We start from the raw sequence: 19,891 nt of genomic DNA on the forward strand, positions 1-19,891 counted from the left end.
GAGAAAGCACATTTTCTATGAGAAGTGATGCATGAACTGTGAATGTGTGAGAGGTGTCTCACCATATGCCCTGACCTTTCCAAGGAGAGGAACAGAGTGAATGTAATTCTCCAGGCTGTGTTTGTATGAAGCACAAGGCAGCAATTATTAAAGCCTAATGAATAACTGGGACAAAACAAAGTACCGGCACACTCGAGCCATTTCTGCTCACCCGAAAGGCTACATTAGCATCTTAAATGCAAATCAAAATCTTACTCAAAATACAGACAACTTACTTTTGGGGGGGTGGGGGAGTTAAAACAAGATTATTCCTGCCTGAAGAACCAAGGAGTACGCAAACAAAAACCATAACAGTTTTCACTTAGGTGGTTATTTATCCCTGCAAAGAAAAAAAATAGCACAAACTTTTGGGTGCTGTGTAGTTTTGAGGACTAGTCAGTGGTTTGTTGCATTTGCAAAGGGCATGTAGGAGGTTTAAATCTCAGTCCAGCAGTCTTTATTTTGATCTGATAACTGGGTAGTCACACAAATCAGTCTGTCACTAAAGAAGGGATATTGTGCAGCTGCATATGGGGCTTAACAACTACACTGGAACATGATGCTTCTCTGTAAGCTGATTCACTGAAAAAGGAGGAGAAGGGATAAAAAAAAAAAAATGAAGTAAAAGACATTGACAGATTATGTAGAGTGACCACAACTGCTTTGACCACCACCAATACACTCTTAAAAGCCGTACTGTCAAATGACAGAATTCCTGAAAAGCCTCAACTGGGGCTACATGCTGTGAGCATTTATTTTACAAGCTGCTGGCTGAGCACACAACCAAATCTCTCGCTTCACATTGGATTTTAAAGTCATCCATCAATGTATGGACTATGGTGGTTGTGTGTGAATAAATGTTGATTGCTGGCGATGCTTGAGGTGTTCATCCAGCAAGCATGGCTCTGCATGGCCCAGATCCTGCCTGAGAGGAAGCAATGCCACTAATGTGGGTCATTGTTATGCTGGGCTGTGGCTTAAGATTCTCCAAGAACAGATATGAATGCGAGTGCAGTGAGCGTAAAACGGGGAGGGGGGGTTCCAGCTGTGTGTGCTTCCTGCACCAAGCTAAGCTGCTCTTTACTCTCTCTCTCATATGGTCTTGATTAGCAGGCCAGTGGCTGTGGTAGCTGGCTGGCAAAGTTATTCCAGCTATGCATTTGTACTGGGGTGGGTCCTCTGGGAGAAATATGTCAGTCTGATCCACAGCTTAGATGAGACCTTCTGTGTCACTTCATATCATGAATTTGACAGGACACATGAGGAAGAGGGAGGGTGAAGGTATTTGAGAACATGGACAGGGAGAGTGCAGCGTCTATAGTGCTATGCAGTCCAGTCTTTTTAACTGCAGTATAACAGATTCTCTGTTTAAGTGTGCCTTTTGTCTCCTGTGGTTGTTTAAGTACAGACACGTATTGAAGCAGTAAATACACACAGCATACACACACACTTGGCTGTCTCTTGACAGGCATAAACCTCAGCAAGGACACTAGTGAAACAAGATTCTACACCCATCTCTCAAAATGTGCACTGAGCAGTTACAGCTACTGAGCTCCCACAACATTGGAAATGGGGGAAATATAGATTTTCCTGACAGTCTGAGACTCTTTAGGCTCTCAAAGCACACCTACTCTTCTGCACTTGTGATCTCTGAGACGCATTACTAAGAAAGAATTTGAGTTTTCCTCTGATGACTGTTTTTCTGAAGCAGCTCCCTTGTGTACCAACATGAGTTGAATGAATCGTTTAAAAAGACTTTAGAGACAAGCACGTGGCGAAACAATATCATGCACATAACCACATTGTCTGCAGAGCAAATACAGCATTAAGTATTCTCTGTGCAGCGCTTCCTGTTCCACCTGCAATATCACAAAGGAGGAACGCACGCTGCTAAGAGGACATGCAGACATCACTGCAGCTGATGTACAGAGTAAACACGTACTGAAACCCACCACACACATACACACGCACACAGATGTGGGGCTGGGGCTTCACCACAGTGGCGCCGGGGCAGGGCAGGCGGCAGCAGCAGCTACTAATTAAGAGTGGTTGGCTGAACAGCTATAGTTAGGGCTAGAGCTGGAGGGCTGAGGAGAATAGGGCGACAGGTCTGACACTGTGCCTGAGTGAGTCTGCGTGTGTGTGTGTGTCTGTTACTAGCAACCCTGGGGCTATAGGGTAGGGCCCCAGTTCAGCTCTTGCTGACTCAGATTCAACACTGTCTGGCTACAGTGCTACTAATATAGCTAGAAGGGAGGAAGCACAATTTGCTCTTTCCCTTCCTCTACAACTTTTTCCCACTACTGTTTACTTTTTTCTTGTGCTTGGTGCATATTTTAGATTTACTTCCTCTTTTTATTTCGTCATTAAATCTGCCAGCCACTGTATCATTTCTCTCTTTCACTTTTACACACAGTCTTTGTGCTTCAGTACGTTTTATTAGCAGTTTATATGTTCGCATATCAAAGGTGGAGATTATAGTGGGGATTAAAACAAGAGATACATTTGCTGTAAAAAGGTGAGAAACTTCCTAGACAGTGAAATAATCTTCCTGTCTGCTTTTGTTCACACTTTTAAAAACTAGAAATTCTTGCTCTCCCGATTCAAACTTGTTGGGCAACACTGTGACTAACAGCACCACAGACTCAATTCATCATGTCCTAAAATCTAAACAAAAACAAGAGATCTGTCAGCAGGTCTGAGATATACCCTTTGTGGCACAATACACTCTCTGCAAAGTGCAGGCATTTAATCAAATATGTGACCAAGGCTGATTTATCAGTCACTTCTAGCAAAACAAAAAAAACCCCAAAGTGCCATAATCTGTCCTAAAAAACATGAACATATTTCAGTTGCTGTCAGTAAAGTGGTTTGTGCAAAAGCAACTCATTATACGGGAATAACAGGTGACTATATTAACAAACATTTAAAAAAAAGAACTTGTGGCAGTATAATAGGCTTGGGCCTGGGCCTTGGTTATTTAGCAGGCCAGCTAATCCTATTGTTGATGTCTCTAGAGCACAAGTGGTTAAGCTTGATGTGAAATCCTTCCTTTTGTCTCTTTGTGTGTAATTCACAGTCACCAAAATAAATAAGCCTAAAATAACACATTTAAGCACAGGCCTGTTTTTAAAGTCAAGTATCTCTCTCACGAATACCATTATCAAATGCTGGGGTGTGAAGATCACATCAAACAAACTGAACATGGACGAGCATTAAACCAAGGTTACCGACTGGACTGACTTCATTTAGCTCGTGCTGCCAATTTACTGCATTCTAAGCATTTCTGAATTACCAGGAATAGAAAGTCACATTCTTGACATTTGGATGCTTTCATGTGGATGTTAATGGCGTAAATTCAGCAATGTCCCATTTTTAGTCACAGGGCCCTGCACTGCACTTCGCCTTTTATTTATTTATTTATTTCTAGGGATTGCAGCTTGGAGTGTGTACACACAAATACACACTCACTTACTCCTTTGTGTTTGCAGTCTAAACAGAGTGTTATGGGAGAGTGTGTCAGGTTATTGTTTGTCTGTTCCTCTCTGTGTTCCTAAATGTTTACCGCTACAGAACAATGGACTAAGGTGGGAAAACCTGAACATGGAAGGTCTTTCTGTTCTGTCTGTGTGCGTAAGCATGCATTTTTTCCATTTTAGCATTGTAATTTTGTAACAATCTGGCCTCCTGCCTGGGTTCCAGCACACATCCCTTTACATATACCAAGCACTGAATGTCTAACATTAGGTACAAGGGCACAACACACACCTCAAACTATTCTTGTGTCATTATGTAGGAACTGCAACCAGAAATAAGCTAGTGTACGGGACAACTTTCTAGCTTCAGATATTTAGAGACTTGTGGACACATGGAAACCGCAGCAGAAAGCCAATTCACTAAAAACATGAAGCATATGTGTACCACTGAAAATCCTTTAAGCACAAAAAACTCTGGTAAGCATAGTTCAGTTTTTTTTAGCTGAATAAAGTCTGTGGATGTACAAAAATGCATCTACATAGACTGGGACAGGCAAAAAAAAAAAAACATGAGGACAGAGGTAAAAAGAGAATGACCTGAACCTATAGGCTATAAATTCAGCCAGCGCAACACAGAAACCTCTGCGTGTGCGTGTGCGTGCGTGTGCGTGTGTGTGTGTGTGTGGGGGGGGGGGGGGGGGGGGGTAAGTGACATCTGGGCTGCTAGCCAGCCAGCAGTTGGGCTAGATGTCTCATACCGGCTTACCACTGAGGCTAACACTGATATGGCTACCATGGCCAGTGGTTTCAGCCCTAATTGAACAACAAAAGAAAATCTAAGCCTTAAATTAAAGCATAGCATAGTGAGAATTTCTTCATCTTCCTGTGGCATTAAGTCTGTGTAACTAATGCCAGTGAGACTTTACCTATTCATAAAGATTTCCCATATTCTGCTTCTTTGAAAAAACAAATATCAAATGTAGCTAGTATCATATGATATAAGGAGACGGTTGACCATTTAAAAAATGGAAATAAGGAGTGTGCTCAAAAACAGCGCATGTTATTATGTGAAAATGCAGTGTATATTTTCATTAAGAGAGCTCGACACAGAGACAGACAGCAAGAGAACAGAGAGGCCTGCGCTGTGCCCATCCTCACTCTGGCCCTGTGCCAGGCCTGCTCCAGCAGAGGAAAAGAGAGAAAGGGAGGCTGTTGGGAGCGTGTGCGGATGTGTGTCTGTGTGTGTGTGTGAGAGTGTGTGTCTGTCTGTGTGTGAGTGAGAGAGAGAGAGAGAGAGGGGGCAAACATTCCCCTGGCAGGATCCCCGGGTCCCGACGGAGGGCAGGGTTCAGCCTCTGAAGGAGAGGCTGCGTGCCCGGCAGTCAATTAGCGGCTTGCATTTACACAACAAATGGAGCTCCTACAGTTTCTCTAGCCCCTCACACACATCCACACACACCACTCATGAGTGTATCCACTCAGCGCTCATCAGCACACGCCAACGCAAGGTCATAGAGAAGGGAAGGGAGGGAGAGGGAGAGAGAGAGTGTGTAAAGGAGAGAAAAAGAGGGAGAGAAAGAGAGAGAAAGAGAGAGAGCAAGAGGCCACCTATCTGCTGGAGTGGTACTCCACAAATACTATTGGCTATATCAGAAACACAAGCAGAGACACGGTGAGCACGGAGTAACAAAATCCCTGCAGCCCAACATTGCAGCTGCGATGCAGATGTGAAAACTTGTCCCCAAACCTTCTCTGTCCTTAAGAGATTCCACAGAAGACAAAGAAAAGGAAGCTCTAAATCACAGCTGAGTGGCCAATGGACAGACTCCAGCTTTTTCAAATGAAATTACTTTCTGCATCTGCCCATTTGGTGTCACACTAAATTTAGGATCTTTTTCAAACAGCGGTTTAAGACGAAGCAACCAACCACTGCTTTCAACCTTGGGCTCCAGAAAATTATCACTTCGATCAACCATTTTCTGACATTTTACGCACTGTGATTAATCGATTCTTGATTTGAGTACTGGAGTGTCGAGAGCGCTGCTTCATCAGCCTCTCATCAGACATTCTAGTGCTAATGCAAGCGAAGAACTCAAATTTGATTTATACTTGGCAATTCGCCTTGTGGATTCCCTACATTGAATTCATTCTTAGGTCTATAGATGCTAATCTTATATATCTGGGATCTGGTTCCATAAATTTGAACAAGTGAATCTGCCCTCATTAAACAAAGTGCGATGAAGCTCTGAAAGAATTGCATTGGTGGAATACTGTGTTTTAGTATGGTATTCTGACATGCTGAAACATCTTTAATCCCTTGCATTGACATACGTTACTGACTTACATGGCCCAAACCACAGCTGTTCTTATCTGTGTCGCATGACACAGTCACATTTCTGCAGAAGCATATGTCACGTGCAGGTTGCGCCATAGTTTTGTACATTCACCACCAAAGCATGATTTAAAGAGTCATGTCAACACTTCTCATTGTTTTCTCTTTACATTCTTTCTCTCTGACAACTTGCGTGTCGAGTGAGCAGAGATCATCCTATTACTGCATATTTTTGCAGCTTTGCAAAGAACTAGAAAAAGAACCGGGGCCGCTGTAGCTCTCATTTGTGTCTTTGCAGCACTGAGTTGTGCAGTGTTTGGAAACTTTCAAAGCAGAAGCAGACAGCATCATGCATCAGAGCACACAAACTGAACCAAAAACAAAAATTTACTTAGCAGGTTGTTAATTTAACTGCAGTGGAAGCAGCCAAATATCAGCTCTGTATAATTAGACACATAATAAAGTTAATGTGAGCCTACTGACCAGCTCAGCAGTCCTCAACTCACTGGAAACAAAAAATTAAATAACAGTGACAGACACAAGTGCACACACTGAAGGGAGACAAGCATTAAAACAGGGCAGGAGTGACTGACGTCCCTTTGAAACATTTAGCTTCACCGGACACCTTGTGGAAAATTGTCATGTCAGGATGACATGAGAACAGAAGCTGAAGTCAATACTCTTGATTCAATAAAGTTGATCAGGCAATACCCCTGTCAGGACCAGGGGAAATTCCTTTCAATCTTTCTTTGTGAATCCACTGTGAACACAAACACACACAATATTCTTGCGCTGGGCAGGCAAAAGGTTACACTACAGGAAGAGGCTTACTGTACTTTAACAACATGAAATTTAATACTGTTAAACTCCTAAAAGAAAAAATATGTTTAGCTTTAATGTATCTTATGTGGACAGCAATGATGGATGTTTACAATAAATGGTGAAACATGAATTAACTGTGCATATCAGTACCTGTACCATAAACTTGATACCGGGGCAGTTGAGGGCGTGAGTGTGGAAACGAGGCTTAAAGACCGGACACAATCAACACTTCTGTCTGTCTTCACTTCCCCTGCTCCTCCCAACCATCTGTCACTCTCACCCATGGACATTCAGGTGAGAACTGCCTCGTCTTCAAACTGTGTATCTGTGTGAAACGGGTACGCTCGGTAGCAAGAGTGGAAGCCGTTAATTGGAGGAAAACAGGGGTCTCCTCTGCTGTTTGGCGTGTACGCGACTCTCCAAACAGACAGGTCGGCTTGCCATTGCGGCATCTTTTTGCCTATCTGCCCTCTACCTACTCCATTCACTAATCTCCTGTCTATAACATCAATCTATCAGGGACAATTATTAGTGAAATGAGACCAAAGGTAAGTGGATGAGAGCTGGCCTGTGGCATACAGCAATCAAACCCCAGCCCATCTCTCTCTGTAGCTCTCTCGTTCTTCCTCTCACCCCCCCTTTCTCTCTCCCTCCAGCTGTGCTCTGAATAGGCCTTTAAATCACCCGGCCTAGGCCCTTTGATTGGTTGACCTCTCTGCATGATTAAACAGCCATTTTCATCACGTCCTCCATAGAAGAGTGACAGAAAGAGAAAGAGGGAGAGAGATGGAGAGACAGACGCCGATAAGGGAGGTGAGCGAGCCCAACCAAATGGGATTTTACCACACTGATGATGACAGACATCTGGATCACACGGGGTGGGGGGCGGGCTGATACTCTACACAGTGATGGCTGGTGTGAATAGCACCTGAAAGTTTAACATATGGCTCCGCTGAATATAGCTGGCAAATTCAGCGGATGACGTGACAGACGTAATAATGTCTATATGACAATAAACTGCCACAATCACCTTTAAACAAAAAAAAGAAAATCGAACATGACACTTTCTAAATACAAAATTTTCTTCATTTAAAAGAGTCAGTTTAACGCTCGTCTGAAAGGACCATAATATAATGCGTGAGATAAGATATCAGACGGTCATAGTTACCACTGCTGTGCACAGTGTCCACAATGATTTACTAAAAGCACTGTTCTAACAGTGGGAGAGTTTAATTTCCTCCTCTTCCCTGAAAACAAACCCTTTCGTCCGATAAAGTCACCACCCCCTCATAACATCTGTTTGGCTTCCGAATAGAAAAAAGAAGAGAAAAAAAAAGCCGCAAAGACAGTGTGGCGGGGTGGCACAAGCAACAGCAGCTGTTCCAGTGCTGTGTTCAGACTTTAATTAAAGTTTGAATCAGCTCCTCTCTATTTTTTGTCATCCTTCTTTCCCACCACTCTCTTCTCTTCCTTGCCCTGCTTTGAATACAAAAGCTGCTCACTGCAGCAATATTATTTAGTATTTTTCGGTGCGAGCTGTCTTGTTGCTGTTCCGAGTTAGTTAGCGCTGCCAAGTTCCCTCCCTTATTCCTCGGCTGTCTTATTCTTTTCCCTCAGCTCTTTCTGGCCGAGGTGCAGGCTCTGGCGTCGTTTTGTTCAGATTCTTAATATCCCGCCCTTTCACAAATCTAAACACTTTTATGTTGATGCAGCTACAAGCAGACTGGGAGATGGGTTACTTTTGAAAATGTGTCTGTGCTGTGGCCAAGTTTCACTGCGGCAGTGATTGTTGAGGGGAGAATGAGGTGTGTCTAACTGAAAAAAAAGAAAGAAAGAAAAACTAAAAACAGCTTGTTCCTTAAAATGTCTTCATGAGATGTGTGCCAGTGACTAAAAGATGCTCCAACTTGATGATAACTTGGGTTTGGAAAAAGCTACAAATTTCAGACATGTCCATTTTAAATGTAACCACTGGTTTTGGTTATTGGTCATTCCATTGTTTTTGAGCTAACATTTGGTATTGCCTGAAGTGCCAGTTAGACAAATACGATTTGTCATGTGTCAGAGGACACGCAGAGTACGTCTGCAAGTGCACCAGAGGCCATGTCAAGCTGATCCCGAGAACCAAACAAGGTCACACTCTGAAAACAATGAAGAGCTGAGCTGATCAACCAGAACAGCCGCATTCCTTCACATGCAATGGAAACCAAGGAAATCTTGGTGAGGCAGAGGGAGGACAGTCTCGAGAGAAAAGACTGAGTGAAAGGAAGCAACTCCTCCCAGCTCAAGCACATCACCAGGCACAAGCTCCACACCCCATTTCATTTGAAACGGAATGGTATCGCTGATGCATTCCTTCGTGTTTGCTGGCTGTTTCGTCACATGCTCTGCCTCATTATCCAGCCTAGAAAATCTAGAAGCTGAAAAAAAACAGACTCACTGAAGCAAAGATGTTCCTTGCTACTCTACGCCTCTTTATGTGGGGCCAGGCAAGCTGCTGACCAATGCAACAACTGCTGGAAGAAGAGGTCAGAGGTGACCAAGCGCAACTGAAGACATCATGGGATAGCAATGTGTGGCTCACATCCAGACCCATCTATATGCCCCTCCCCATAATGCAGTAGCAGACCAGAGGTTCACCCCAGAATGGGCAAAAAGCAACAACAGAGCACTGGCAATAAAACCTCCATGGCTCTACTCCACCTTCAAAGTACAGATCATTGTAACATTTGACCTCTCTTTTCCCACCCCTCCTCAAAGTTTGGAGCCCTGCTCCTCCTCCTGCTCTTCTTCTATTTCTGGCTACAACCTGCACCCCACCCCCTTCCTGGCGGTCCGCCATTGTCTGGCCTGGAGCACTTATTCCCAGTGTGCCCCTGTCGGTTTGCTTTTTCTCTGCAGGTGGTCGAGGACAGAGAGACAACTTAAAAGAACCCCCAGGATTTGTGCCGTTATTACATGGAGGCAACACAGGTCTGCTAAAAGAATTGGACTGAGCAGTCACCAGTGTTCTGCACACCATGCTGTCTGTGGTTTTCTCCTTAACAAGGTATGTAAGGTAGAAAAGAGAGGGGAATGAGATTTTATAGTCCTCAAGCACATGGTTCCACTGACAGAAGAGAAGCAAAACAAAGTATTTCTGCAGCATCCCGAAAACTTTCCTCTGAAGCTGTGAAATGCTAGGAACGTGATCTAAGGTGCACAGTGTGCATCAAGCTTCGAGTACAGTATAGTTCAAAAGTGAAAAATACTATGCAAAAGAAAAATATGAAAACAACATTTTTCCACTGAGTGAGCTCATAAAATACACGTGTCTCATATCTGCATAACTCTGCAGCAGGTGAGCGTCGTATTACGGGGTAACCGTAGTCCCTGTGAAATCAGAAAAGTCCCATGTACATGTGTCTATAGTCGACATGCTATGCAGTGGCACAATCCCAACATACAATAGAGGCCAGACTCAGTGGGCTACTCATCACTTCTCCCTCTTTAACCCTTTGTGAAGGGTACAAAGAAAGCTGACAAAGAGGCTGTGGAAATAAAAAAGGAGTGAAGAAGGAGGAGGTGTAGGATATTCTATGCTGCTTCTTCACCATTTTAAGAGGAGTTTCAGGCTACATTTTCTATGTGACAAGTCAACTTCACCATAAGCACAGGGACATGAATATCGGGAAACCATTTCTTAGACAGACACATAACATTGTGATTAGGCGTGTGGAGTAAGTGGCCTGGTTTCAACTACAAACAGGGCTATTTACTGTAAAAGGTTTGCACTTTTATTTATGTTCCAGTTTTCTTTTAAAAATAATTTCAGTGGTTCTTTTGGAGTGCTGTTTTAACAGAAATCATTTTTCATCCGGGCTAGAGTTTCAAGAGAAGCAATACTGCTTTTAACCATAGCTTAAAAAAATTGAGCTTGTCCCAAAACCTGACAGGTCCCACTTGGTTTTAGAAAATTGGCTACTGGGAGTTAAACGTGGAGAGGTGAGAAGCTGGGAAGCGCTCCAAAGTGATTTAGGCTAAAGCTACTCAAAACCTACCCTTCTTTTTGCAGCTGAAGTGGGATAGCATAGCGGATTTAAGAAGGCTAACTGCTTTTTCTGTTATGTTGAAAGAGCAAAATGTTTTTTTCTTTTTTTCTCTGTCCCCATGATTGACTGGTTTTCTGCAAAGAGTCTGCCCTCTCCAAACACACACACAGACAAACACACACACACACACACACCAAGCTAGCCAAAAGCACCAGCCGACATCTAATGAGTGCCAAGCACTCAGGGGAAAAAATTACTGGTAAACAAAATGAATAAATGAGCACTTATCTCCATCTGGTAAACACACATGCAGGTGCTGACATCAGAGTGTATGGTTTATGAGGCATAGCATGCGTGTCTGTGTGTGTCACACAAACCTGAACCTGAACGCAACTAAGGGACTAGAGAGAGGGTACATTTACCTGTGTCCTACATGGATATGCACACATTTCTTCAATGCCCACCGCTGCCTCGGGGGCACAGTCACCAAACTGCTGACCTCTGTGGAATGAGTTGTCCTTCCGCTAACATGGAGGTTACTGCTAGTCCCAACACAGACACAATAAAGAGCCCAGACAGGCATCTAGCTGATTTACAGGCTAGCCCACAGCCATGTGGCTCTTTTCAAAAGCCTTCCTTCTATTAGGTCTTATTTACATGGCTGGGGAGTACAGACCATTTGAATTATTTAAGATTCCCCTTGGTAAACACAACAGAAACCAGGAGGGGTGTGTGTGTTAAGCAAGTAGAAGGATGCAAGACAGCAATAACGACACAGCAGATACTATGACTGAGATGGATGAAAAAGAAGTACGCAATTATGAGTTACTGCACCATTACATTAATCAAAACATTCAATAACTACATGCCAGTGAAAACTCTTCACCATTTCATCTCCTTTACAACAGTGGAGAGTTACCTTACATTAAACCAGAGGTCTTTTCACTTTCACGTGCACAAATATGTTAAGATACAGTGTGCACATCAACGATGTGCTGCTTATCTCAATGCAAATACATGCACAGGCACACACCCACAGTGCACTGCCTCCTCTCTCACACAGTGGTTCTCATTAACAAGCCAAACATGCCTGAAGAGGCAGACAGACTCTAGTGAGCACAGTAAACAACCAGTAGGCTCCCTCATCTAAACTGAGACTATCTCAGCATCCGCAAGACACAATTTCTGCCACTTATACTGACAGGCTCCAGATAGAAGCCATTCAAAGGTTAGAATTTTGCCCTATAAACTAGGGAAATTGGTTGTTCCTGCTAAGAGTAAATTTAGGAAGGCAGACACTAGGGGTATGTGGGATACCCTCTATGTCTGTGACTTAATTCTCAGTTCTAACATACTGTTCATAAAAGAAAAAGAAAAAAATTTGAGATTCACATTAAGTAACAATAACTATGATTCTAGGAAGCCTCACTTCACAGATGCTAATCCAGGAAAATATTAAGTGCAACTCAACCTGTCAGATGCACACCTCATCAATAAAATTATTAAACAATATAGATGACATGAGATGAGATTACAGGAAGGAATGATGATTTCCAGATCAATACCAGACTCGCTCTCTTTTTATAAGCGAAAAAGCAACAAGAGAAACCTTTTTTCTTTTCCTTTTTTTGGTCCGTCTGCAACAATCAGACCCAAGCTGCCCGTCTGAGTCAGTGTCTGATGGGGGAAGACAGACTGCTGACAAGAGCATTAGCCTGCCAGGTAGGAAGCCTCATATGCTGAGGTTGTGCCCACTAGCTGCAGGTGTAGTGGGATTCTAGACAAGGCCACTAGGTCAGAAGTGGAACGAGCTTAATTCTGCATCGCTGGGACCTTCGGAATGACTGTAACTCAATCCAAGTAGTGACATGCTGGGGGTCAAGGGTCAAATACAGCCAATGACACTGGTTCGCTTTGGTTGGGAGGAGTCTTTCCCACAAATGAAATGAGGGATTGTCAATTTGACTTTCTTTGAAAATAAACTCATCGCAGTATTGTCCTCGAGAAATGTGAGTATGCACATAACAGTGAACGACAAAATTTCTTCTTGCCCTACTTAAGTCAGTCTTGTCCCTCTGCCTTGCATTGTAAGCAAACCAACCAACAAATCTTTGAACAATAAAGGGAGCCATGTAAACTCTGTTCCCCAACATGCAGCACAGACTAACACTGGAGCTTCTTTCAATTTGCAGCCAGATTAGCAGGAGTGGTTTTGATACTGTCAGAACGGCAGAGATTTTTCTATTCCGAGTTGTCTTGAGTGAGTGGCCTTTTCAGTGCCTGCTTCAAAAAGCATCCCTGTACCCGAGCAGCTGTCACTTTCAGCAGGCACTGAGGAAGACGGAAGCGGGGGAGGGGTCCTTTGAAGAAACAGTTAAAAGTGAGCGATAAAAATAAACTGGGAGAGAGGAGAAAATTAATTATACATAACAGACAGTTCACTTGGATGAGCACGGCGGAGAAACTAAAGCTGCCTTCCTCAAAGAAAGAAAAAAGCCATTTTCAGACTGCAGACATTTCTGCTCTGCTCACAGTGGTCATATTGAATCAGCTATACTATAGTAAGGCATGCAACAAGGATTTTGGGTTTTTAATGGTCAGAGCATCAAACAGTACAGCCTGAGCCCTCATTTAAATTCCACAACCACTCACTTTATGCATCCTTTCTAGTTCAGCCAGTTTCCCCGAGACCAAAATAAAGCTGTCACACCTGATCACCCCCCTCCCACACCCCCCCTTTTTTTTTTGCAAAAACTTTGATGAAGCTTGCAGATAGCTCAGTCTACCTTTAAATTTGCCTCTGATTGGCACTGATGAGGGTTTATGCTGCCGGCTCACCTGCAAACTCACCTCTTGATATGATTCGTAATGCACCAGCACTTTGTAGTTCAACACCGCCCACTGACTCTCAATCCCAGCTTCTTATTTGGGCCAAATGGAGGTCATTCCTATTTGAGCAGTCAGTCAAGACAGGCCCGCCAGGTATTGGCGAGTGAATTTATTTCATATTAAGGCTTGTCGGCTGGATAGGTGTTAGCACCATGAGAGCTGTGAGTGTGTGTGTGTGCACAGCATGGCCTTCGGGTAGAGCCCTACTGCTGGACCCTCTTTCGTGCTTTTTAATATTGCTGTTGCTGAGTGGCTCCTCACCTCAGGGCATCACAGAAACCCTGGAGAGCCTAAGTAAAATACTGATGGAAAGACAGGAAGGGAAAGGCTCAGAAAGAGATATAGGGAGGTGACCGACGGAGAGGCTGGGCAGGACGTGACGGAAGCAAAGAAGGAAGAAAAGATCAAGACGTGCAACGAAATAAATAAATAAATAAACACTAGTTCAACAGAACCCAGCAGGCAACATACCTCTCTGCCTAACCTCTTTAGCAAGACTGACACAAATGAAAACTCATGTAATAAAAACATGCCATCTCCACCGGCTGTGATATGAAAGCAGATATTGCATTACAACATCGCTGAGCCAAAAAAGCCCTCAGTCACACATGGGGGGGGTGGGGCAGAGTTAACACTACTGTGTACGTGACACTCTCTGACATAACCACTGTTTCAGTTCAAGAGGGGATCCCGTTTCAGTTAGTAGTAAACGCTTCTTCACTGAGCCAAAGGGGCATCAATGGACAGGCACTGGCAAACAATGAAGACTAGCCATCTCGTAAATGAAACATAGTGAGGAGCCAGTTGTGAAACAGACAGAGAAGCCTGGCCTGGCCTGCTAGTCCAGTCTCTCTCTAGGAGGAGGAGGAAAAGGGAGACCAGAGGAGAGGAGAATCGGCATGCAACCTGACAAGGTGTAACTTTGCTGGAGAAGAGGGAAAGTGTTCGATTTGGGGGGTGTCGGTGGCAAGAACGGACTAGGAAAGGAAGTCTGAGTGGCAGCATGAGGCTGGAGCCAGGAAGAGCAGCAGAAAAGTGGAGGCAGAGAGTAGGAAATGCCTAAAAGTTGAGGATGTTACACTGGTCAAACATTGAGGAACACCGGAAAAGGACCTGGATTCTGCAGTGTAGCAACACACAGACTACAAAACTGTGAGTGCAAACACAGTGCATATATCTTCCCACTGCATGAAAGCCATGAATCATAGTGCAGCATACCCTCAAGAATACAGTTACACTGTGAAAGTCCTTTCCCATATATAAACAATTTCCTTAACCCAGTGAAGTAGTTTTTCACTCCAGCTGAGAAAGTCCCATGTGTGTCTGCAGGAATTTATTTCAAATCCTTGTTTTTATTTCCTTTTCTAAAATCCTCTATCAATATAAGCAGTAAAGCAAAAATATATCAAGCTCAGTCTTACAGCATGCCAAGATGCAATTCAGTCCTCACTTTAGCGCAACCCCTCTGCTTCATCATCCATCTACAATCTAATTAGACCTTAAATATGCCGCTCACTGAAACGTCCGGAGCAATGCGACGTGGGGGGAGCCACACAAAGGCCGGACCAGAGGGGTGCAAAGAGCACATGTCAGCTCGAATTCCAAAGTTTGGACATCACAGATTTACTCTTCACAGCGGCAAACGGCAGCAGGCAGACTGGACAGGGCAGACTTTGAAAATTCACGACACTGCTGCTCTATTGTGGGGCAGATCTGTATCATAATTAGGGAAGATTGAGGGAAATTGCTTGTAATTTTCTGGCTGGGTTGCCAGCTTTCATGTTAATGCCGTACAAGATGACATTTGGACTAGTGGGACTTTTTGAAACAACAAAGAAACAATCACGTAGGTGAGATCCTCCCATTTCTCATAGATTAGGGTCAAAACAGGCAGTTGTTTGGGCATGTCTAAACATGCACATGTGTAATCATGAGCATATTATTATATCCATAATCACTTGAAGATTTTTTTTGTCACTAGGAGAACTACACTGAGCTTTTTGTCATTTCAAGCCCCGTCGCTGCTAAATAAGAAAAAGGTCATTGTTTGCACACAAAAAAAGTCAATGATGCCTTTGGTTCCTCTCTGTCAGTCACACGCTGGTGTGAATAATGCCAGTTTTGATTTTGACATGTTCAGTATGCTTGTGTTGTGCAGCTGGTGAGATGTCCCTGGTCCTGTGGTTAAGTGATTTAAAGCCTTGTGTCTAGGCACCACCTCTTAAACAAACACTCATGTCATGGTTGAAATCCCACAGTATTTACATGTGAATGCATGTCATTTCATTGAACTGTCAATAACAAACTGTTGCTTCCCCTATCTCAGGCCAAACAGGGTCACACCACCTCTAATACAGAATTATGCCATCATCACACACAAACCGCCTCTGTCTATTCCAGGGGGTGCCACATGTAGTAAAATCGTCCGACGGGTGCCACGATGTGCAGATGATACACCCACGCGCAAATATTTAAGGAACACAGATGTGACTTTTCTCATTAACCCCCAGTCTTGCACCCCACCACCCCGAAAAAAGGTTCAAATTATCTCTAAGCCTTTACTCATCTAATATGATTCATGAATGCATGTTTAAAACGGGCTCCAAATGAATTCATGCTGCGTGCGGGGGTCGGGGTGGGTAGACTAATTTGGTTAACCAGGATTTGATTAAAAAATAGAACTGAGGAGAATCCGATAGAGCAATGAGAGCATTTTCAATAGCTGACAACCGATGCGCACTCAAACACACCCACAGACAGCCCTCACCACTCCATCCCTGCTCAGAAGAGAGGGATTCAATTGCCGTCGAATAACAAAGCTCGCAAATTGCCACAAACTGGTTTGCAGATTAATGGCCCAATCACATCACGCCGACATACAATTTCTAATTATTTTAAAGCTAATACGGGAATCGCTTTATTTATTTGTTTATTTTTTAGAAGGGTGGGGGGGGGGGGGGGTACTACCTTGTTCCCTAGAGAAATCTAACACAACTCCTCCCTTAGGTCCATTTATTAAAGCCGGGGCAGTCAAACATAAAAAAAACAATAAATAAATAACATTAAAAAAAATAATAATAAAACGTTTAAGGCCAGGCAGACTCTTCAGACTCCCCCCGATTATTTACCCAGGCGACAGTGAGTGTCAGCTCCTTGAATACCTGTAATTATGTATGGTGGTGGCATTCCTCCTCCGAGGCAATGCAACCGCCCGGCGCACTCCGAGCCAGATTAGGCTGCGAGCTGGTCCGCGTTAGCCCGGTGCCGGTAGTTTGCTTCCCCCCCTCCTCCTCCTTTTCCCATTCTCCCAAAAACTCTTATTTTTAATTCAACAGCCGTGCTTCAAGCAGAGAAAAACTCAACACACTGCACCAAAACCCGCGGATACTTAAAAAAAAAACCCGCAACCATCCCCTTTTTTCTCTCAAAGCACCAGGTGTTCAGCGCGAGGCAATAGAGTAATAGAGTTAGCTAAAGCGGCGCGCGAGCTCAAAATATCCGCAGTTTTAACAGTTTGTGTGTGTCTGTGTGTGCGCTTCTGTGTTTCCAATCCGGCTGGTGGTCACACCGGGGCGCACATTCAACACAGCGCAACACAGAAACGCAAGTCTACACACACCAGCGCACACCTAAATAAGTAGATATCTCTCTACAGGTCCTCCGTCCGCACGGCTTTCCACGGCTGCCTTTGGTCGGAGCCACAAGCCTCCACCTTTCTCCCCGGCAAACTCGTGGAGAAACCACACAGCGCGAGCTGGGAAGACGTTGGGGAAAAGAGACGAAACACAACCCCAAACTCACCACACGGTGTCAATACAGAAGGGGGGGAATGTAAGCGCAATATTTCCACCAAAAACTGCTCCTTCCACGCGAAAAGAGCCCTGCTCCAGAGTTTTCGCGGTACTTACAGGTTCAAGTGATCCTTGGGGTAGATATCCTCGCCATGGTTTTAAATTCCAAAACTTGTGGACATTTCCACACTGGTCACAGAGCGGGTCTGCTCTCTCTCCGGCGGCTCCCTGCGTGTGAATGGAGCGGAGAGGAGAGGAATGCAGCTCCGGCTCCAGGAGTAGGAGGGAGGGAGAGAGGGAGGGAGGGAGGGAGGAGGCGCTCTGCCGCCGCTGTCCCTGCTGATGCTGCAGTACCCAAACAAACCCATAGAGGGCTTCCACTGCTTTATAATGTGAAGGCTGGGGAGACCTTTACATTACATTCATAATTTGGCCAAGCTTAGCTTCCACACGTGCAAAACTATTTTTTTCACGTTTTTAATTGAATTGTAATTATGAACTATTATGTTCGTACACTGTTAATTATCTGGCTTTCTGTATTTCCTCCTTCTCAGTTGTAGGTAATTATGTAGTGGCAGGCTCTGTAAATGAATATTTATATCTACTTAATAAAAATCTAAAAAGAAATGCAAAACTGTGCAAAAGTCTTGAGTCACCATTCATTTTTTTTATATTTTGCTTCCAAGGAGCCAGAGTTTCCTGTAATGTTTTTAAAGCAGTCTTGAGCAAGGTCTTTTAAAGTTGTTCCTTGCAAGTTGGCTGCAGTTCTTGTATCTGACCATTTTCAGAGAATTTTGTTTGTTTTTTTAAGTCACTTAACACTGACCTATGAATCATTCAAGCATAAGAAAAGATCATAACTCAAAGGATGAGCAAGTCTTGTAACTACACATAGCAGACGACTTAGCAAAGCAGCAATTTTAAATTGTCTTTAGGCACTTTGTTACTAGCAACCTGTCACAAAAGCATGTAATTTGTTCCCATTTCTTTAGCCGATTATATGAAAAATACCAAAGATAACACAGTTTGACAGGCATAAAATAGTATTTTTGCACCAGCAAGGTGATTTTCATAGAGTTATTAGCTGAAAACTTGGCACATCTCAGCATGGTGTGTAGCATGTCCTTTAAAAAACTGACAACACTGGACAAGTGGAGGACAAAAGAAGAAGTGGCTGACCTAAAAAGCTATTTACAGCAGATGATGGTATCTGAAAGTCATGTTCTTGAGAAAGAAAATTACAAAATCCAACAAAGATCTCACACAGGACCTGAAAGATGCAGCTGGACCTTCAATTTTTCTATGTACTGTTTGCTGAAGCCTCATCAGAAATAGTCTCAGTGGAAGGGTGGCTGCCAAGAAGCTATTCTTAAGGAAGGGAAATGGGGGAAATTACACAGGAACTGCACTGAAAGTCAGTGGCAACAGGTCTGATGGAGTCCTGAATTACAGTTTTTGGTTCAAATGATGATCAGTATATATGGAGGAGGTTCAGCATGGATCAGGACATTACATAAAGCAATGACAAAAAAGCTCTTCTGAGAAAGTTTGTGCTATATTTAAGAATAAATGTTGACTTTCAAGCTCATGCAAACTGTTAAAAACTCAGTTTTCACCCTATATACTTTATTTCCATGTATGTTTGCACAAGTTTCAGTGAATCGCTGCACCAATTCCCCATTTTCTTGGTAAAATATAAAGAAATGACTTTAGTTCAATTTAATTATATTTAATTAACATAAAACAAAGAGAACAAGAAAATCTGGAGGCCACTTAAAATATAATCATGGACATTGTTACTTTCAACTACCACTCCAGCAATCACAACTATCACAGTTGTGAAAGTCATTATTATCACAGTTATTATTACCTACATAAATATGTTTCACAGCACACATCTCTCACTTCAAGTTAAAACAAATAGCAGACGCAGGAAAAGATTACATTAGAAGTAGACGACAGCAGAGGGGGAGAAACCCAGGCAGTACTGTGTGGGAACAAGATAGAGGTGATGACAGGAGTGGACAGAGTGACAACAAATATTTGCAAGACAACCAGTTGACATTAAAGCCCTGACAGGCACAGTTTATCCTGTTGCAAGATATTGCATACCTGCAGGTCGTGAGCAGAAAATCTAAATCTACAGTGAATGGTGTTCAAATTAGAACTTGCCCGGGAGATGATCGCAGACAGATTTTAGTTGTGATCTCCACAAAACAAGTCAGACTTCTAATTAAACGAGGAGGCCCGAAGCCTGTCTGTCATGTCCCATCAGCTGACACATTTCCACAGCCTTACTTAGACTCAGTGTCACTTTGATGACAGATTTTCAATACAAACTGCCCCTGTAAGCCTATACCCCAACCAACTTTTAATTCTTCCTCTTCTCCTATGATATTGAACTTCACAATGGTGAAAGCCACCTTCGAAGCTTTATTTCAATATTCCTCGAAGAGCGAGTGAATATTAGGAGCTTAGGTAAGCCATGTTTTTGGGCACTTTTCCATGATG

The 19,891-nt window shown here is 43.4% G+C and overlaps 1 protein-coding gene across 4 annotated transcripts in view; it reads right to left on the reverse strand.

The window, feature by feature from the left end:
* plxna1b (plexin A1b) overlaps positions 1-17,607 on the reverse strand; it is a 181,332-nt gene extending 163,725 nt beyond the window's left edge. For all 4 annotated transcript variants that reach the window (XM_086291844.1, XM_086291842.1, XM_086291843.1 and 1 more), the window contains exon 1: positions 17,498-17,607. The gene's annotated coding sequence lies outside the window, so the exon portion shown is untranslated. The remainder of the gene's footprint in view (positions 1-17,497) is intronic.
* Positions 17,608-19,891: the final 2,284 nt, after the last annotated feature.

The sequence above is a fragment of the Aulonocara sp. 'chitande type north' Nkhata Bay genome, linkage group LG5 (genome assembly GCF_057382095.1).
Source record: "Aulonocara sp. 'chitande type north' Nkhata Bay isolate Kocher_YH1m ecotype deep benthic linkage group LG5, A_spYH_male_GT1.1, whole genome shotgun sequence".
In the NCBI taxonomy this organism is placed as follows: Eukaryota; Metazoa; Chordata; class Actinopteri; order Cichliformes; family Cichlidae; genus Aulonocara; species Aulonocara sp. 'chitande type north' Nkhata Bay.